This window comes from Sabethes cyaneus, chromosome 3 (genome assembly GCF_943734655.1).
Source record: "Sabethes cyaneus chromosome 3, idSabCyanKW18_F2, whole genome shotgun sequence".
Classification (NCBI taxonomy): domain Eukaryota; kingdom Metazoa; phylum Arthropoda; class Insecta; order Diptera; family Culicidae; genus Sabethes; species Sabethes cyaneus.
Genome location: NC_071355.1, coordinates 182,337,560 through 182,360,060, shown reverse-complemented (window position 1 = coordinate 182,360,060; position 22,501 = coordinate 182,337,560). Strand labels below are relative to the sequence as shown.

Here is a 22,501-nt window from a genome sequence, read left to right as displayed (position 1 = left end):
TCAATACCTGCTGCTAGAAAGGGTTGGATGGTTAAAAATTGACGGAATCAAATTTGGTGTAATTTTTTAAATCGTGCAATTAGAAAACTTGAAAACATTCTTACCTACAAGTGTGTGCGTACGGAATGCTATTTTGGTATTCCGACTTTTTTTTCAAAATGACAAACGACATGATTTATATTTTTTATATTGGTTCAAGGCTTTTGGGATGCTTGCTGCTCACAAAAATATCACCTTTAGCTTGGCTTGCACGAGTCCCGAATTTTAATATACCAATTTTTTTTTCTTTTTCCTTCAGTTTGTTTCTGCTGGAAGACTGGCTGAGTAATTGTCGGTAATCTAGGAGGACCTGAACAAGAAAAGAATCTGGAGAACAATATCAATACATCATGAAAACAGCAATATGGAACAACAACTGATTCAGGTGATATGACAAACCACAGGAAATTCAGGTATAGAAGTGACCGAAAAGAGGGTGAGAGGAAGTAAAGTGAATCGCTGAAAAAAGGTACGAGCAAAGTATCAAAAATTTAGTTAATTATATAAATTCAAAAGGGAGCGAAAAACATTTCGACGCATTAACGTTGACCTGATTGATCATTCTATCGTATTACGCGGTTGCAAACATATGTCTACACAGGCTGCGGGGACAGCGGAGCGCTTGATAGCAGTCGGTTTTTGAGGTAGGGTGTTAGCGGGTGCGACTCCATGGTTTTTAGCTTTTGTCGATTACCGCGAACGCCCACGTCGCGCTGCGCTCCATTTACTCTGTAGACCTATCTTGAAACAGTGCTGAAATGCCAGTGGGATGGAAAATGAAATTTATTGCCTGGCTCGAACCTCGATGAGGGCCACTATTCTCACAGTCGCCACACTCACTTCACTTCTCTTACTTAATTACTTAATCAGCTCCAGGCCGTGGTTTCCTCTGCTGTACGAAGAAGTCGTCTCCATTCCACTCGGTCCATGGCCACAATTCGCCAGCCACGTAGTTTGCGTCGTGTCCGCAGGTCGCCTTCCACTTGATCGATCCATCTTGCTTGCTGCGCGCCCCGTCGTCTCGTTCCGGTCGGATCGTTATTGAGAACTTTTTTAACCGGGCAGTCGTTCGACATCCTCACGACATGCCCAGCCCATCACAGGCGACCGATTTTTTCGGTGTGGGCGATGGGTGGTTCCCTAAGCAGCTGATGCAATTCATGATTCATTCGCCTCCTCCACGTTCCGTCTTCTATCTGCACCCGCCGTAGATGGTGCGCAACACCTTCCGTTCGAAAACACTAAGGACGCGTTGTCCTTTACGAGCATAGTCCATGTCTCATGGCCGTAACGCACTACCGGTCTAATCAGCGTCTTGTAGATTGTTAACTTCGTGCGGTGGCGAATTTTGTTCGATCGCAGCGTCCTACGAAGTCCAAAGTAGGCACGATTTCCTGCCATAATGCGTCTTTGTATTTCTATGCTGGTGTCGTTGTCTGCGGTAACCAGTGAGCCATAATACACGAACTCTTCTACCACCTCGATTTCATCACCGTCTAAATGAATCCGGGGAGGGAGGTCAGCATTCACTTCTCTAGAACCCCTTCCTTTCATCTATTTTGTTTTCGATAAATTAATGACAAGTCCAATCCATTTGGCTTCAGCTTTCAATCCGATGTACGTTTCCGCCATCCTTTCAAAGGTACGTGCAATGTCGACCAACGTCCAACGAAACCAAGAAGCTGGACGGACTTCGTGAATATCGTGCCACTCGTGTCTATCCCCGCTCTTCTTATCACACCCTCCAAAGCAATGTTGAACAGCAAACATGACAGCCCATCACTTTGTCGTAACCCTTTTCGAGATTCAAAGAGACTCGAGACTGCCCCTGATACTCGAACAACACACATTACTCGATCCATCGTCGCCTTGACCAATCGCGTTAGTTTATCCGGAAATCCGCAGTAGTGCATAATCTGCCATAGCTGATCTCGATCGATCGTGTCATACGTCAATTTGAAGTCGATGAATAAATGATGCGTGGGCACGTTGTATTCGCGACATTTCTGCAACACTTGCCAAAGCGCAAAAATCTGATCCGTGGTGGCACGGGCACCCATGAATCTCGCTTGATATTGCCCTACGAACGCCTTTGCAAATGGTGATAATCGACGACATAAAAGTTGGGAGAGTACCTTGTAGGCGGCGTTCAACAGTGTAATTGCGCGGTAATTATAACAATCCAACTTGTCGCCCTTTTTGTAGATCGGACACACGATGCCTTCCGTCCACTCCTCCGGCAGTAGCTCCTCCTCCCAAATCTTGACAATGACCCAGTGCAGCGCTCTAGCCAGTGCGTCACCACCGTATTTCAGCAGCTCGCCGGGTAGCTGATCAGCCCCAGTCGCTTTATTGTTCTTCAGCCGACCGATCTCTTCTGCTACCTGCTGGAGGTCGGGGGCTGGTATTCTGTCGTCTTCTGCACGTGCTCCAAACTCTATTGCCATATCGTCACCTTCATGTTAAGCTACATCGCTGTTAAGGTGCTCGGCATAACACTGCTTCCACCTCCCAATCACTTCACGTTCGTTCGTGAGAAGATTACCGCCTGCGACCCGCCAACAAATCGGCCAGCGGCACATAGTCTTTGCGCAAACGGTTTAACTTCTCGTAGAATTTCCGTTTATCATTAGCCTGCATTGCATTCTGCTGCATTCTTCCCCAGCACTAATTGCTCGCATTCGCCGTCTAACCAATCGTTTTTTCGGTTCGGATTCCTTGTACCTAGTGCCACTAGAGCAGTACTACCGATGGCGGTCTTAATGCCTTCCCAACCATCTTGAAGAGTTCCTGCGCCAAGTTGCTCTTCCGTTGGCAGCGCTGCTTCCAGCTACCGTGCGTGCTGGGACACTCCGATGTCTCGTAGCTACTCGATGTTGGGTCACGGCGTGTTATACACCGTCGAGAGTTTTGAGCGCATGCAGACTGCAACTAGGAAATGGTCCGAATCTATATTCGCACTGCGCACGTTTATAAAATCAGAGAATAATTTACCGTCGATTATAATATGGTCAATGTGGTTTTCTATTCGTTGGTCTGGCGATCTCCAGGTGGCCTAGTGGATATCTTTGCGGGGGAAGAAGGTACTTCGGACTACCATACCTCGGGAAGCTGCAAAATTTACGCATCGTTGGCCGTTGTCGTTCGTTGCGGCATGCAGGCTCTTTGGCCCGATTACCGGTCTTTATATAGCTTCCCGTCCTACCAGCGCGTTCATGTCACCGATGACGATTTTCACGTCCCGTCGCGGACAACCATCATACACTTACTCCAGCTGCGCGTATAACGCCTCCTTCTCGTCATCGGGTCTCCCTTCGTGAGTGCAGTGCACATTGATGATAGTGTAATTGAAGAAACGGCCCTTAATCCTCAACTTGCACTTCCTTGCGTTGGTCGGTTGCCAACCAATCACACGCCGGGGCATCTCTCCCAGTACAATAAAGCCGGTTCCCAGCTCGTAGGTGTTGCACAGCTCTGGTAGAAAATAGCCGCGCGATGCCCGCTTTTCCATACCTTCTGCCCTGTCCAGCAAAGTTCCTGCAGTGCTACGACTTCGAAGTTTCGGGGATGTAGTTCATCATAGATTATCCTATCGCAACCTGGGAAGCCGTGCGATTTGCAATTCCATGTCCCGAGTTTCCAATCGTAGTACTTATTTCGTCGCGTAGATCGACACCGATTGTTCCGATCCGTATTTTCTTCTTCGTTGTTGGTAACTTTTTATTTTCCAGGGCGGCTTGTTATGCCTGCCCCTAACCCCCTGTCTCGCCGGAGGACCATGCACAGCATGGTGCACAGCACTATTTAGAGTCCCCGCTGGCACGAAGACGGGTATGATAATCAGCCGCCCCTAACATGGAGACCAGACGCTATTTGAGCCGCACCCGCTTGGTGAACAGACGCTCGTGTTTGACGAAGCACTTCCTCTACCCCCATGCTATGGTTACCGCGCCAGTCTGTGTCGCATTTCCTCACTTCGCTATTGTCAGATTAGCAACATTGCCCAGGCTACGCCGCCTTTGGTATAATATGACTCGTGGAGCCATGAGGCGGGCGCTTGTGAGAACCAGAGCTGTGTTTGACGCTCTTTCCAGGTTGTCAACTCATCATTTGAAGCCCATCAATATTTTATAGTAAATATGTAAAATTAATTCAATATTTCTCTTTCTACTTTTTATTTTTTGTATGAAAAACAAATATCCACGTGAACAGCCCAACCCCTCTAAGCTGTCCGCGTGGAATATGGATGGTCCCTTATAAGGTTTTTGAAACAGCTCAAAGCCATGCCAGTTACAGTTCTAGAACCATAATAAATAACGAATTTTAAAAAGCAATTGAATTGTTACTTAAGGTATGTTACGTTAATACTCTCATATGCATGAAATCATAATCTTAATTAGGTATGTTATTGCTCCATCTTTCATTCCACCCTAGATTTGGCTCTGCCCATTTTGTGTTTTTCGATATCGTCGGTCCCACTCTTTCTCCCGAATGGTTGAATAAACAATCACGCAAAGCACCGTTTCACAAACTTCACCTCTACTTCTTTACTCTGTGTACCGTCTACACATACTCAACCGTGCTTCTTTGAGGGTATAGTAAAAGCTCTCGGTTATGAATCGACTTGCGACTGTGTGTGTGCGCTTGTGCAAACGTGACTATCGTTGCTTTCCCCGCATGTATAGGTGGATTTCGCCCTTTCCTTTTCAGTCGACATTGCTAGCGATGATGGCGAGATTGCCGTACCGAGCTCGAGATTCGACGAAAGCGGAAAGCAGTTCGATTCGAGATTCGGTTGGAAAGAGGTGTTGAGTGTTTGATTGCTCAAATCAAATTCATAATAGGCAAGAAAAGTGTTTGAATAGTGTGTATAAATAGGAGATCTTGTTTGCTGAACTGTGTTTTCGATATCGAGGTAAAAAACTTGTGCTATAACGACTGGTGTTTTCTGAAACAAATTTGTGCTGCAAACAACAGAAGAATTTATTAGGTTTGTGAATACCGCACCCCACATGCAAAGAAAAAGAACGTGGTGAAAAGCAAGCGAAAAGAACTTCGCCGTACGGTGTTCTTGTGCGCACAGTGGGCCGTGGTGTCGAAAAACAGTAACAAGTACATTGATTTAAATGCTTAATGACAATAATGACAGTTCAGATTAAGGGTTAATATTAAAAACAAAATAACATGAAAAATGTTCAAAATGCATAATGACAGAATCTTTATCTAAGAAGTAACTTTTTTAGTTCAGGTAAAAATCGTGTCTAATTACGCAGTTTTACTCAAATTTTGGAATAAATTCGATTTTTACGCGAATTTTAAATTTTTTTATGGAACATGATACAAGATTCTTAATTTAAAAACTGAGAAAGTCGTCTGGTAAACCACATTAATTGGAATCACTAATCATAAATATTATCACCTATCTTCTAATCTAAAACCTTTTATTAAATGGTACTGCGAACTGTATCGAAACTGTTGCCTGGTATAATGTCAATATATTAGTTATGGCTATTCGTCATGAAAACGAGTAATTTTCCATACATATATTTGAAGCGTAGGATATGATCAACATTTCGCTGGCATGTTTTCATTATCATTATACTCACACAGTAGGAGGAGGGATGGATGAGGAGAACGCTGCGCGGGCGGCCAAGATGCGCAGTGCCACACGTCAGAACGTGGAAAGACACAAACAGAAGAAGATGCAGCGAAACCAAATCTTTCGGGAGAAAAAGCGCAACCTGGAAGAGCAGGAATATGCGGAGTTGGAGCGGCTGCATCGTTCTCAGGAAACGCGGAAGTTCTACCAGAAACTGAACGGATCCCGCAAAGGCTTTGTGCCGCGAGCCGAAATGTGTCGGGATAAGACTGGCAGTATTCTGACGGACGATCGTGAGGTGACGGATAGGTGGAAGCAGCACTTCGACGAACACCTGAATGGCGCCCAGGCGGAAAACCATGGCGGCGGGGAAAGCGATTTCGACGGTGCAGCAAACGGGGAAGAGGTGCCAGCCCCAACGATAGGCGAAGTTAAGGAGGCCATCATGCAGCTAAAGAACAACAAGTCAGCTGGAAAAGATGGCATCGGAGCGGAGCTTATTAAAATGGGACCAGAAAAGCTGGCCGTTTGTCTACACCGACTAATTGTTAGAATTTGGGATACGGAACAGCTACCGGAGGAGTGGAAAGATGGGGTTATCTGCCCGATCTATAAAAAGGGCGACAAGTTGGACTGTGAGAACTATCGAGCGATCACCGTTCTCAATGCCGCCTATAAAGTGCTGTCCCAAATCATTTTCCGCCGTCTATCACCAATTGCGAATAGATTTGTGGGAACTTATCAAGCCGGCTTCGTCGAAGGTCGGTCTACAACGGATCAAATATTTACACTGCGGCAAATCCTCCAAAAGGGCCGTGAATACAGAGTTCCCACGCATCATTTATTCGTTGACTTCAAAGCCGCATATGATACCATCGACCGGAAAGAGCTATGGAAAATCATGGACGAGAACAGCTTCCCCAGGAAGCTCATCAAACTGATTAAATCTACGATGGATGGTACGCAGTGCTGTGTTCGGATTTCGGGTGGATTGTCAAGTTCATTCGAATCACACAGAGGGCTTCGTCAAGGTGATGGTCTTTCATGCCTGCTGTTCAACATAGCGCTACAAGGTGTTATGAACCGAGCGGATATCAACACGCGGGGCACGATATTCAACAAATCTAGTCAATTCGTCTGCTTTGCCGATGACATGGATATTATCGGCAGGACATCTGTGGCGGTGGCTGAACAGTACACCAGACTAAAGCGCGAAGCAGAAAAGATTGGGTTAAAGGTAAATACGTCTAAAACAAAGTACATGCTGGCCAGCGGAACCGAGGCCGAACGACACCGCTTGGGCAGTAGTATATTGATCGACGGCGATGAGTTTGAGGTAGTCGATGAATTTGTCTACCTTGGCTCACTGGTAACGGCGGACAATGATACCAGCCGTGAGATTCGGAGGCGTATTATCAGCGGAAGTCGTGCTTACTATGGGCTCCACAAGCAATTGCGGTCGAGCAGACTAAGTCCCCGTACAAAGTGCACCCTGTACAAGACGCTTATTAGACCGGTTGTTCTCTACGGGCATGAAACATGGACAATGCTCGAGGAGGACCTGCGAGTGCTCGGAGTTTTCGAACGACGAGTGCTAAGAACGATCTTCGGCGGCGTACAGGAGAACGGAGTATGGAGGCGGAGGATGAACCATGAACTCGCACAGCTCTATGGCGAACCCAGTATCCAGAAGGTGGCTAAAGCTGGACGGATGCGATGGGCAGGGCATGTTGCAAGAATGCCGGACAACTGCCCTGCAAAGATGGTGTTCGCCTCAAATCCGGTAGGAACAAGACGACCAGGAGCGCAGCGAGCAAGATGGTTAGACCAGGTGGAGCGAGATCTGGCGGAGAGTACTCGGTGTCCGAGGAATTGGAGAGCGGTAGCCCTCAACCGAGTTACATGGAGAAATTTTGTTCAACAGGCTTTGTCTTAGGACGGCAAGCCACCTAAGTAAGTAAGTATACTCACACAGTAGGATTTCGAATTTTGCTACAAATGCATATCGCCTATGTTGCCAAAATCGCCTTCATTTGATATGACAATGTAAATGCAATAGAAATTAAATAAACATAAATAATTTTTCCGCGATTGTAACCATTTTAAGTTTAAAAAGTCCACCAAGAGCTATCCGTCCGGTGCAAGTTAGTTTTTGACACCGTGCGGTAAAACGTAGTCCTAGGGCAATGAAAATATTGTTCGAACCACAAACTTATTTTCATGAACATACTGACGTCATTTTTTCGTCGTTTAGAGCAAGTGTGCGGAAACTGATTGATATTTAAGCATATTTTTGAAAGTGAAATATTTTGTGTTGCTAAAAACGAATACTTTTGTAGTCAAAATCGGTCCGTTCCAAAATCGAGGCATACCAAAATCAACCCGAATTCGAAATTCACTGTATTTCAAAATCTGTACAAATTTCGCCATCTCCAGATATCTAATCATCAGTTACATCTGGGACTCAATCGTTTTACCAGCATCTCATTTCATCCTCCGTATATTCCAAACCACCCAGTTTTCCGTTTTTCGTTTTCAACAAATTTAACAAGAGTGCCGAGAGTGATTCGCGTTGACGGCATTAAACGATCTCTTGCACTCATAAAAATGCCCGTATGTACGTGTGGGTGAAAATCTGCCAAAATGTTTCGATCTCTTGCGCTCTTTAAGAAATTCCTATTTCGCTTCACCCCTACGTGAACTTTTGGAGGTGGCAGCAGCTTACGTTCGTCAACGCGAATAGATTCATTTTGTGAACCGTCCAATAGTTCTCTGACCTCAGATTTTTTAGCTTGGTCCAGGAGTAATACCGTTTATCGCACTTGCTGGTTCTTCATCCCAAGCTACGGCCAATCATTCAATGCATTCCGCCATGTGATTTTTTTATTCGTTCCTAAACCTTGGATCTCATGACATGCCGTGCAATTGTCTAGCAACAGTAGGGCTTTCGACGCAATCCGTTGCTGAATCGAGAACTTCCGAACCAACTATATGAACTGTTTATGAACATAGCGACATATTTATCCAGGCCGTTTCGCTATGTTTATAGTTTATTTGTAGAAAAAAATATCAACAGGCCTTTTGGCCCTACTGATAGACTTAACCTAAAATCTACGAGCTAGTGCCAGGAATCGAGTTTTCAGTACCTCCAGGCTAACGTTTAAGTCGAAGCTAGGTACCAAGCGATTAAAAAGGCGTTGCAGACCGGTGATTGTGCTGAAGGTGCTGTAGTTGGTTCGCCGATGCGGTACACGTAAAAATAGACCATTACGTAGGACGCAACTATGAGCATATATGCTGATCGAGATCGATGAGTCCACTCCGTTCTACAGCTGAGTTTTGTTCTGGATAAGGCATCTAGGATTATCTGCTGTTCCCAGAAACATCAGCGGTAACTAGTTGGTACCATCTGGGTACCATCACTGGGCACAGAGCATATAAGTGCTAGAAATTTTTGTCACTTGACAAACCGCAGCGATCCTTCATCCTGCAGTGCAATTATGTAATTCGAAAGAAGCTAAAATTAAGGCAAATTTGCGTGCGTTGTAAATTTGCAATGGAATGAGACCAAGTCCACCAGAAAGCTCAAAAAAGAACCCTCGAATCATCTCAAATGCTATATTTGCTATATTGATCGCTCGTACGTAAACAATTTTATTCCTTGTTGAAGAAACAAATCTAAGTAGCAGTCGATTTAATATTCATTTGTTCTTAAGGTCTGTTACCTAGATATTTTTCCTTAGTTACTAATAAACCACTGTTCAAGAAACATCATTTTCGTTATTCGTCCATAGGTTATGGGCCCAGTTCGACAGTAATTTGAAAATTCTTGAAGCAGTTTTTTTTCGGAATTGTTCCAAACTTGGAAGACTCTAGAAGCAGCAAGTTTTAAGAACTGAAGATTCCGGCAGCAGCGAGCAGAATGACCACAAGCGCGAAAAAGGCTGGGGTAGTTCAGTTTGCTGGAGAAGGTTTCGATACGTGGAAATTTCGAGTCGAAACGCAATTAGCAGCTCACGGCGTTTTGGAGGGAGTGAAACAGGATCCGCCGGCTGAAGACGCAACTGAAGCAATGAAAGCGGCGTTCAAGGACAAAAACGATAAGGCAAAAGCTCTTTTGGTGGCCTTTATTGCAGATAGTCATTTGGAGTATGTTCGGGACAAGGAAACGGCAAAGGAAATGTGGGAATCTTTGGCCAATACGTTTGCAAAGAAAGGATTTGCTGCACAAACGTACATTCGTAAGTCTCTTTCGCTACTGAAAATGGAGGAAGGAACACCGTTAAAAGACCATTTCCGGAAATTTGATGAGCTGATAAGGCAGCTCAAAGATGCGGGAGCTACCGTGACCGAACTGGATCAGGTGAGCCAACTTTTCATAACTTTGCCGGCCTCCTTCGATGTTACAACAACGGCGATGGAAAATCTCCCTGACGACAAGTTGTGCTTGGATACCGTGAAAGCACGCCTGTTGGCACAGGAACTGAAAAACAACGGGCGAGAAGGTGGTTCAAGCACTAGCAACGGATCTGACGGTGTAGTGTTGGCAGCAAAGCATGGAAAAAAGCAATTTGTTAGGAGCAATTTCGCAGGAAAATGCTATAACTGTGGACTTTTCGGGCATAAACGTTCATTCTGTCCGAAGGCAAAGAAGCAAACGGTACGGGCAAATGCAGCGGAGATTCCGGTTGATCGTGAAATAGCCTTGGTTAGTTCAAAGGAAGCAGAGGTGTTACCTGGTAACAAACTGGAATGGATTTTGGATTCTGGAGCTAGCAGGCATATGGTGAAGGAAGAAAACTATTTGTCTTCTGTCAAAATGTTGCCGGCCCCGGTGACAATCGAAAGTGCCAAGGATGATGAAAGTATGCAGGGCATTAAGGAAGGAACCGTTACTGGGAAAGTGAAGACGCAAACCGGAAAAGTGACATTGAAAATAAGTCACGTAATGCATGTTCCTCGTCTGAAGTATAATCTTCTGTCTCTGGCTGCTCTTTTGAAAGTAGGAGTGCAAATACAATTTTTACCAGATCGTGCACTCCTTACCAAAGATGGAGAGCACATCGGCGAAGCGGTTTTACGAAGAAACTTGTTTTATTTGTCGATGGATGTGGATACTGGTGTTGTATTAGCTGCAAAAATTGATTGCGATAAGCTGGAACTATGGCACCGTCGATACGGACACCTGAGTTATCGAAATTTGAAGAAGCTGCAAAGTTCAAAAATGGTAAAAGGCATGGATAAACTACGAGGTGATGGTGGTTTTTGTGACACCTGCGCGGAAGGAAAGCTAGTACGTTTGCCCTTCTGTGGAACAAGACCCGCTACTACAAGACCGTTGGAGAGAGTACATACAGATGTTTGTGGAAAAATCACGCCTGCAACACACGATGGGTTTCAGTATTTTGTTTCGTTTGTGGACGATTACACTCATTTTGCTGTCGTGTACCTTATGAAGTCGAAAGATCAAGTATTTGATTACTTCAAGGTATATGAGGCAATGGCGACGGCGAAGTTTGGAGTAAAGATTGCTAATCTTCGTTGCGACTTGGGACGAGAGTATTTCAGTAAGCAACAATTGACGTTTTACAAGCAGCAAGGAATACAGGTGGAATCCACAGTTGGTTACACTCCTCAACACAACGGAGTAGCTGAACGATTCAACCGGACAATTTCGGAAAAGATGCGAACTATGCTGATCGAATCGGGTGCGCCAAAATATTTATGGGGTGAAGCTGTACTGAATGCAGTCTATGTAATAAACCGAAGTCCGACGGAGGCTCTTTCAAACAAAACTCCAGCAGAAATGTGGCATGGTGAAAAACCTGTAGTAGACAAGCTACGTGTGTTTGGTTGCGTAGCTTATTCCTGGATTCCAAAACAAAAACGAAGCAAATTGGATGCAACTGGACAACGATGTGTAATGCTTGGTTATGCTCCATGCGGATACCGTTTATGGTCACCTGGTAGTAGAAAATTAATCGTTGCCCGTGATGTGTGGTTCAATGAAGCAGAATTCCCGTTTAAGAAGATCGTCGATAAGCAGTTCTCTGGCGAAACAGTGATTCCTTTACTGATTCCACAAATGCAAAGGCAAGAGGGGGATGAAGTGACAGCAGAGGAAGACGAATTTGTCGATGCTCCTGATGCTGAAGAGTTAGAGCAAACGGAGCAAGAGGGGGAAAGTGAAGAATCAGAATCAGATACGTCGGCACTCCCACCACAACAGGTAGGTAGTAACTCTCCAGGCGAGTCTACACCTAGGCACAGTGGTCGGGAGTGCAGGAGACCAGGTTGGTTTAAAGAATTCTTAACGTCATACGGAGCAAATTCTGCTGTTGAATTTTCTCAGGTACCAAACAGTTACGATGATATCAGCAAACATCCAGATCGTGCGCAGTGGCTGCAGGCAGTCGAAGAAGAACTATTGGCGTTGAATAAAAATCACACGTGGGTGCTGGTGAAGAAGCCTGTGTCTGTTGTTCCAGTCCCTAGTAAATGGGTTTTCACGTTGAAGGCGGATGCTGATGGTAATCCTGTGCGTTTTAAAGCTCGTTTGGTAGCCAAGGGCTTTATGCAGAGGAAACACGTTGATTATGAAGAGACATTCGCGCCGGTTGCAAGATTGAACACAATTCGAACTGTATTGGCTATAGCAAATAATCGCTGTTACGAAATTCATCAAATGGACGTTCGCACGGCGTTTCTGAACGGTGTGCTGGAAGAGCAAGTATACATGGCGGTACCGGATGGTGTAAAGGCTGAAGAAAATGAGGTTTGCTTGTTGAAACGTTCTCTGTATGGTTTGAAACAGTCCCCACGTTGCTGGAACAGTCGTTTTAATGAAGTCTTAGAGATCCATGGTTTTACTCGTTCACGATACGATTATTGTTTATACACCAGACAGCAAGATGGTGATACTGCATACATTGTTGTATATGTAGACGATCTTTTGATTGCAGCCAAGAGTGTCAGGAATATTGCGGAAATTAAAAGCATATTTACGAAGAGTTTCGATATGGCTGATATGGGCGAACTTCATCATTTTCTCGGTATTAAGGTAGAGCGCGACCGAGCGAATGGTGTTATGAAACTTTCTCAGTTGGGACTTATTGAAAAGATTCTGGAGAGGTTCGGCATGAGTGACTGTAAGTCGTGCAATACACCCGCTGAAGTGAGGTTGCAGTTACAACGATACGAAGGACAATGTGAGCAACCATACCGTGAGCTCATAGGAAGCCTGATGTATCTAATGCTGGGAACAAGGCCGGATTTATGTTATATTGTTGGCTATTTATCGAGATTCCAGGATGCAGCAGGACCGGAGCACTGGAAGCACGCAAAACGAGTGTTACGATACCTTCAAGGTACTAAACGTTTTAAACTAGTATACAAAAGCAATGCCCATTCACCACCTGTAGTTGGTTTCGTCGATGCGGATTTTGCTAGCGATGAAAATGATCGAAAATGTGTCTCAGGATATCTACTGAAGGTTTTCAACTCTACCGTAGCTTGGTCTTCAAAGAAGCAAAACGCTGTAGCAATGTCGTCAACTGAAGCAGAATATATTGCTATGAGCAGCTGTGTAAGCGAAACATTATGGCTGTGTGGACTAATGACCGATGCAATGGAAGCTGAAAATATACATCCCGTACCAGTTTTCGAGGACAACCAAGGTGCAATAGCAATGGCGCAGAAGGAAGAAACAAAGAGGGCTAAACACATAGACGTTAAATATCATTTTGTAAGAGAGGCTGTCGCTAAAAAGCAGATTCAACTGGTATACATAACAACACAACAACAAGAGGCAGATCTCTTAACGAAGGCTTTAGCATCACCTCAATTCCTGCACTTGCGGGATAAAATAGGATTAGCTGAAATCAACTGAGAGGGGGTGTTGAAGAAACAAATCTAAGTAGCAGTCGATTTAATATTCATTTGTTCTTAAGGTCTGTTACCTAGATATTTTTCCTTAGTTACTAATAAACCACTGTTCAAGAAACATCATTTTCGTTATTCGTCCATATTCCTCATCAATTCTTCATATACGATTATATCCAAAACCTTCAGTTCGATTCGTGGTTCGATTATATCGTTTGAATATTAACGGGAAACTAGCAGTCATTAGCTTTTCGTCGAAGAGTCCAATTTCGGAAGCAGTTTTTGGAGCCAAAAGCGGGATTCTGTTTGTAAAAAAGTAAATACTACATTCTTCTTACCAATCTGAATACAGCGAATATATTTTCATGAAAAGAATTTTTGTTACGAACAAAAAAACTGCTTTTGATATTGGCAGAATCGATGACGACTAATTTCACCTTAAAGCTAGATGAACTTGATGTAAAACGTGTTCATGATATAAAGCAACCATCCCTTCCTGATAACCGATCATTTTGAAATATTCCTGATTGCAGGGAAGATTGTCCAATCAATAAGTGAGCAATCGCTCCTAAAAGTGCTATTTTGGCTTAAATCGTTTCGGTCTCTTCGGCGCACTTACTGCTTGAAGTGTAACGAAAAAGTGCGCCGAACGATTAAATGTAGGATCGCACTTTTATGAGGGATTTTGCACTTTGGATCATACAATTTTTACTTGCAAGCAATAAATTATTCGAAAGTGAAGTCGTGTATGAAAAAAATCAGAGGGGTTGTGTACAAGAAGCGACCGCATATATATGTGACGCAGGACTACGTAAGTCTCTTTGTAGTGATAGTAGCATGTATTCATGCTTGTAATCATTCGATTCTTCATGTATACATGCTATATGCAACATATATACATGTTACATGCGTTGTATGTAACATTTATCAAAGCATTAACATTGCATACGTTTAATTCTCAAAAGATTGTGCATATGAAAACAATTTAACAAATCAAGAACACAAACTATTACTTTCCTGCTACCTTACTGAAATTAAAGATTGTTTTTATTATCCATGGTTTCCCACGTTGAAAGGATTTTACCAATTCAATCCTATTTTATCAACAGCACATCTTTTCACTACAGCTGTAGCACATTTTTCCAACACAGATATCAAATTCGCCGAGGTTTAATCGTCACGTAGTAAAGAATTTGCGATCTGTTGGGACAACGAACTTGTCATTTTTTCTGGCACACTTCCCTAACACAGACATCAGATTGGACTAGGTTTAATCGCGTTCGTAAGAAATCTATTGGCACGAGGGGGCTTTGTCACTCTCTCTGGCGTACTTCCCAAGCAAGGACAAGAAGATTTTCCGATCGATTGGTGTAAGAATATTGAAAATCGATCGGAAAACCGCTGAGCTATTAGCGCTCAAAACCTTTGATTTTTCGCGACGCTCGCATTTTTTGATTTTTTGGAATGACACCCTATCTCAAAACTTGCCGTAAGACGTAGTCCTACGTCAAAAAGGCAGACGGAATATTCGTGCATATAACGTGACGTGACGCAACAATTTTCAGGATGTAGAGTCAATTGCACTCAAAGCAAGTAGCGACGGTTTTATGGTTACTCATGCACCTGAGACCCAATAAAGTATAAGCCACCCAGAACCTGCCCGGCCCACTGTGTCCGCAAAGCTACGAGTCTCTCGAGGATACTGTTGATTTGTCATCACTTCATTGCGGTGTGGTATTGGTTTGGTATTCAGATTGACATTCGAGTCTCACTAATACCTCTATAGACTATAGATGTAAGAGCACGGAGAGCGCAGCAGTTGATGAACGAAGCTTTTATTTTTCGTATTAGAATCGAGCAGTGTTGCGCTGCTAGTAGCGTAATTTGTGCACAAACACAAACGCACGCATACAGCTTGCGGAAAAGAAGACGTCGACAAAGCAAAAGTGACAGCTCTGCGGACGTCGGATTGGCACCTCCAGGAGAGTGAAGAAGTTGTAGGCTACATTTTTTCCCGTTTAGCTCTGGCCATAGAGTTAGAAATTGTGCGAAAAAAGTGGTGAAAGTTTGATAAAAAGTTACGTTGAAGTTTTGTGCAAGAATATAATGTGAATTTTCACAAAAGAAGCTTACGATTTGTGGTTGGCAATTAAGGCATTGAATGGACTGCCCACTTCCAGTGAAGAAAAGAAGCTATTCGATAATGTGAAAGGTTGTGCCAGTGAATGCTGCAGTTTATTGAAGCTATCAAAATAAATTGTGTATTTTTACTGCGAAATAGTGGTGTTCAACTGACCAATTACAAACGGCGTGTGCCAAAGTGTTTTGCGATTAGAAAGAAAACCTGTACAAGTCTGTCGGGTTCAAGGAAAATTACCAACGAAACGGAATAAAATCAGCTAAAAAACAAGAAACGTATACACGTAGCAGTGGATAAAAGATAAGGGGAAAGGTGCGGTGGAAGACGGAACCTTTGCTGCTGATATCATTCTTCAAGTCGAACGACAAGCAAAACGGTGTGATATTCCGTCATCCATAGCCATTCCGCCAGCCAGGAGTGACATTCAAGTGAGTAATAATCATGTGGCATTTTATATCAATCAATGCCGATAGGTCGAATATGTTGTTGTGCCAGGCAGCGGCAAACGGAGCGAACGCTCACCACTTGGAAGCTAATTTAGCATTCTAGAGACAGGCCAAGTCCTTATGGGCGTTTAAAATCCATTGCCCATTGCATAAATGTTTATGTGTTGTTTCAATTTAAAAATTTTTGCTTCGGGCGAAACACAGAGCGGTCATTGTAACCAATTGAAATGCAAATGATCTAAAAAAATCACCACTGATTGCCCCTGATACGTGTAGTCTTCCTATGTACTGAATAATAACGTCTGCTGAATAGTTTCGATCATTACATCTTCATTGCGATGATGTAAAACAGTGAAATGGGAACGTTGTTGCATGGCAAGAAACACTAATTATTGCTTGATAGACGCAGCACAACTGAAGTTAATATTAGGTAAAAATAATTGGTGATTTTTGTTAGATAATTTTCCCAATATTTTTTTCTGAAAATAATGGTTAAGCATTTATTAATAACCGTAGAAACTGTTTAGCTAAATGTTACTGAAACATTTTAAAATATATTTTAGAAATCAACTGTAAATTAGTACCACTGAAATGCCAATTGAGCGACAGAGGATACAACAATGTTTCAATGTTTGTCGCAAAAATGGGTGGCGTTGCGAAAGAAAAAACATATTTTACATTCATTGGATATAAATATCAGCCATTTAAAAATTCCTATTTACTTGCCGATAAGATTAGCTAACGTTATCGGAAACCCGCCTCAAAGCAACTTATTCAAATAGAGCGGCTGCTCCCAGCCCTTGGGACCGTGCGTTTCGGAATGCATTAGCGTAATTCAAAGCTATATTTTACATGACAAGCAACCCTCATCCGTCCCGTCACGCCAGTATAGTGCTGACGTGCTGATTTGCGGAGCTGCATGCTAGGAAAGAATTTCACAGCTATGAAACGCTCCTGCTGGGCAGGGAGTGCAGTTTAGTTACGTCCAATGATGAACATTTTAATCGGGCAATGCAAGAGTTGTTGCTTCCCCCAATTGCTGGCGGTTATAACAAACCCAATAGTAAAACGAACGAAAAAGATCGAAAGCAGAGGGATGATTCGGTTTTGCAGGGAGCGCGAGATGGCCAGTGGGTGGTATAGGAAAGACAATTATACGCCCATCTCGGGCTCTGGTGCACTTCAGCGCAAAGACTGAGATGTTGACACTCACACACAAGTAAATCTGAAACCAGAAGGTTTTTTCTTGTTTTTTTGTACGCTCCATAAGGCAATTGTTGTTAGTTCAGAGACGATTCCGATGATCCTAGGGCGACATTTTCCATCCCCCGAATTAAAATGTATTTTGGCATTTGACTTCTATCGCCTTGAAAAGATTTTCTTTTTTTTTTGGCTACCGGTTTGAGGAGTGGTTTGTTGGCTGATGTGTTTTGTGAGTTGCTTTTTTCTGCATGCGCAGCCGGCAGCAATGAGAAGCACCTTTTACCGGCGGAAGTCAAATATCGATTTCTTGGTGCTTGCCCTTTACGAATCTGTTACACATTCTCTCCACTGCATCCACTGGCTAGATTCATGAATACAGTGCTGTGCTCTTGTTGATTGGCGAATGCGCTTTTCACAGATTATCGCATCTGTTACACCATTTTGGGGGATAAAAACATAGGATTACAGCGGTATAGTCCCCGCTGTTTCTACTGAAAGATGAATATAAGTTTATAACTTATACTTATTTTATGAATGCTGCGGTAAAACTTTTCAAGTGAGCTCAACATGAGGTTGGTGATAAGAGTAATGGCAATATAGCACAATTTTTGGATGTTGACTTAGGTAATTCATTTATTATCTTGTGTTATCTTGTTATTCAATTCTAATTCTTTTTCATTTAAGGTTGATTCTAGCGTGTTGGCCAACATTCGATAGTAAGAAACATTCGGAAGTTCGATGTACTGATACCGTTTTAACTTTAAAGCTCATCTCGGGTGACTTCAGTTCAGAAATGGGGAAGGAAAAAGCGTCTAACATAGCTCTAGCTATCCCAGAAGCTGGACTTCTGCTCTAAATGCCATTAGTTCATCCCCGAAAGCACGGTTTATCGTGTATCACTTAACTTGTATTAGCAAAGACACTCCTAACGACTGTAAATAAATCATTATCTGGGAAGCGTTTGGTACATGCGGTCTGCGCTTCCTTCCTTCACCTTGATTTCAAGAAATTGAATGGAATTAGGCATGATTTCTGGTTCTGCTTGTTTTCGTGAAATTCTCTGCGGTACATACTGCGCAATTGGTCTGGCCGTTGACAAGAAAAATTAAAGTTTCATGCAATCGTCATTGGATTTGAAGATCCACTGCTTCATTGTCGCATGACGATTTATAGATCTGTTCATTTCCACTTACTTCCACCAGATAAAGTGCTACCTGTAGTAAAAAGATACTATTGGAACTATCGACCTTCCAACATGCAATTTCAAATTGGAAGAAAGGAGAAATACAGAAAGCCTGTCCAACGAACGATGAATTTTCGTGATCTGTGGAACCGTGATCACTAACCGCGCATGGCGTGTTTAACTCAATATTCGCGTTTTAACGCAATCTACACGCTCCTTAGAAGAGACAAGTAAGAAGCACAGAAAGTACATTTTGTTTTTGGAAGCTGACCTTCACTGCCTATATTCGATTTTGTTGGGTATCACTTATTTCAAAAGTTCATACCTCTTGAACTAAGCAATTTTGCATCAAATATAACACACATATACAACAGGATAAAGACTGTAATGTGACGCAAGCAGTAAGAGTTCTAACGGATTCTTCAGGAAGGAATCTGTTCGAAATTTATCAGAAGAAGGAACATCACTTTGCTAAATACATGACCATTGAAAGCGACGGAAAAATTTTAAATGATCCTCAAGACATAGAAAATGCCGTGTATGAGCATTATCAAAGTCTTGCAGGAGAAGAAGTAGAGGATCGAGAAGACTTATCCCGCTATATCAGTTCCCCGAAATATCACCGCAAACGTCGTCGTTAGTGGACAGAATTACTGAGGAAGACATCTACCATACTATAAAATCCCCTGCCGCTCACAAAACGCCAGGAAAATATGAAATAACCAGTGAACTCATTCTGGATTTCATGGATGAAATGAAAAACGGTTTGCGGTGTAAGAACAACTAGAAGATGTCATTGTACTTGTTCGTAAAAAAGATGAAGATAACGCAATCCACGCATAGCGCCTATCGTAAATTATAAAATATTTGGTCAAATAAATAAAGGATAGACTGAACGAAATTGTCCTTACTATTTGAACAACAAAAATGCCGTAATGGAAGACCTAATATTTTCAAAACTACTTGCTTGATTCGGGATGAAACAGGCCAAGCATATAGCACGGGACAAAGCGAGTTAGCTACGAATTAGCTGGTTAAAACAATGAGGAAAATGAATATGACCAGTGATTTGGTGAAATTAATAATAACCTTAATGGAAACTTGACTAACCCATTTGGCATCACTTGGGTCCTAAAATTTGTGATAAAAAGATGATTTTTTTAGAAGGAACGATAAAGCTTCCCATTATGACTACCAGAGTATAGTTTTTTCTTTTTTAAAAATATGCAGAGCACTAAAAAATTTAAAAACAAAAATATTGTAATTTATTCTCCCTTGACATTAGAGATCTTCCTTGACATAACGAAAATAACACGTTTCTGGCAACAATGATAACTTTTTCTCACTGGCAACTCTGGTTTGACATTAGAGCAGCTGATCGTTTTGACAGTTACAGCTTCGCAGTTGTCTCTTGTGCTTATCTGCGTTTTGCTGGTCGTAAGGAAGTGGAACATCAAATTTGTACTAGTTAACGGATAAAAGTTTTGATTCGGGCAATGTATTCCAATCCATCGATTCACGGTGCTAGACTTTGTCCAAATCTAGTTTGCGCTAAGAATGACTAAACGATGTCAAACTGATGGCTAACAGCATAATCTCGGTACAATCGACCCCGCAGAACAGTATGAAAAAAAAACGCCAACCGAAACTGGCACCGTATTATCAATCATATTGGTATGTTCTGCTACTCCGATGTGAATCAGCAGTAGGGCGAACAGCAGACCAAAAATTTCTGTGCGTTTCTAACCAAACACGGTCGCATCTCGATGGCGGGTGTTGCATCCGAAAACTGAAGCCAGCACTTTTGACTTTTTGACACACTATCACATGAGCGTGAAGGTAAACAAAAAGTTTTCCGTGACATTTCAAGTCATACTATGGTTTCTTTTTTTTTAATTCGTGTTGTCTAGACACCGCTTGACACAACCATGCACAACTATAGTTTGTCTATATAAGATTGCCCAAATGTTTATTTTTTATTCAAAATTTCACAAAATTAAAAAAAAAGGTTTTTAACGGCAATAGCCTAAAAATATAAAATTGAATATTAAAATATGTGTTCCTAACCCTAACCTCATCGTTTCAAGCTAAAAACGACATAGGGCTTTAGGACCCAATTGCCGCCCGTCGATCAGCGTCTATAATTCATGGCCGAATTTCCAAACTACAAGACTCCAGCAGGCTACGTAATCCGCAGAAAGCTCGATTTGCAGCTGCAATTTGTCGTTTTACTTCGTGGCTCGCATCACTGTCTCATATCATGAGCGTACCAAGATATATGTATTCTTCCACTACTTCATATCGTTCCATGTCAGCAACTTTGTACTTCATTTTGGCGATGCTAATGGTAAGTCAAAATCCCGCTGCTTCCAGTATAAAAGGCCTAAGCCTCTCTCGCTACTCTACGATTGATTCCGTTGATATCGACGTGGTTCACAAACCCGAGAAACAGTGTGAGTGTGAGATTTTATAATAATTGTCCTATTCCCTTCCGTGTTTGCTCTTCGTACTGCACCTTCCAGGGCGTTGTTGAATAGTAGGTTAGAGACCCTTGATAAAGTCCATCACACATCACGCAGACGACTGAGCTCTTACCCGCTATTCTGAAGCTTGATTTTGACCCATCAGCGTTGTACGAATCAGCGCAACTAGTTTAGACGGAAACCCACATTCTAGCATTATCTGCCACAGCTTATTTCGCTTGACTAAATCGTATGCCGCCTTGAATTCCACAAACAAATTATGAGTCTGCAAATTGTATTCTCGGAAATTGTCTGGTGATTAATGCACGATCCTGACACTGATTCAGTGAATTGATTAGAGATGCAATTTATTTTTCATCAAAATGAAATTTCTATAGTTAAAGAACGTATAAATACTACAAATACTAAGACTCTAATTTTAAAAAAGATGTGATACTTACCATTGTATAGCTATTTGGTAGTCTGTCAACCCGGTAGACTATATGGTTTTCCTTTTTAATAGGTAGTTTGTATTTTGTTTTCTCAGATTCATTGTGAAGTTAATTCAATCCATTCCAACGGTTTCGGCGTTGTATAATATCTCTTACATAAAAAACGACCACATTTTCTATAGGTCTGTTATGGTCAGTCACCACAAAGTTTCCATTTAGGATTTTTATGATTCACTGCATGCATGAAAGCGAAACAGCAATTGATTTAAATGATTTCCTTACTATTAAGAGCATGTACAAGTTGGAATGGAATCAAACTCAATTTGCTACCGGCAATAAAAAAACGTCATTCTATTATATTACGACAGCATAATGATAGTAAGCAAAACGTTTGTGACATTTTTCATGGAACGTTACTGCGACAGGAAATTTCACTTCGGTAAAGAGGAAACCGATAACGTTAGAAAATTTTATTTCTCTAATCAAGCTACTAAGAGTCAATTATGAGTGAAACTTTTGCTCATTTCCGGATCCTTAAGCAATTGCATCCGATATATATGCGGAATCGAAGTGAACTAGAAAAGTTGGATTACCGCATATCAAGAGAGGCTCAAGATGAGTGCAGAACTCACCTATTTAAAGAATGCACATTCCTTCACGTTCTGTTCCTTTTTTTGGGAGCATGTTACTAAAATCTGTTGATTGAAAATGACGAAGCATTCCGAACACATTTCAATATGAATTAAAATAGAACTAACTGAAGTTACTTATTGGTGCAATCCCGAGAACAGAAAACTACCATAAAAGTTCGTTCTAATTTTGTTTGAAAACCAGCCGAACCATATGAAAACAGATTTCTTGTTCTCTGTATAATTGAAATAGCCATTGATGTGACATCCGAAAACAAACAGCGATATAAGACCACGTGCTGGTAACAATAAACTAGCTCGAAACGCTGAAAGATCTCCCGGCGTGACTCGGCCATTAGCTTCTTCGCCAACTAAAACTAGGCGGCAAAACATTTCCATTTCTTTGGAGCTGCGGAGGAATGAATCCAAAAAGGGCTTACGCTTACGCATATATACAATTTAAAATA

At 42.3% G+C, this 22,501-nt stretch overlaps 1 protein-coding gene across 2 annotated transcripts in view; it reads left to right on the top strand.

The window, feature by feature from the left end:
* The first annotated feature begins 4,857 nt into the window (after window positions 1-4,857).
* LOC128741608 (actin-binding protein WASF3) overlaps window positions 4,858-22,501 on the top strand; it is a 63,225-nt gene continuing 45,581 nt past the window's right edge. The window contains exons 1-2 of one of the 2 annotated variants that reach the window (XM_053837548.1): window positions 4,858-4,954; window positions 15,542-16,087. The gene's annotated coding sequence lies outside the window, so the exon portion shown is untranslated. Of the gene's footprint in view, window positions 4,955-15,370; window positions 16,088-22,501 lie in introns of both variants that reach the window. The other variant, XM_053837547.1, reaches the window with a different exon arrangement.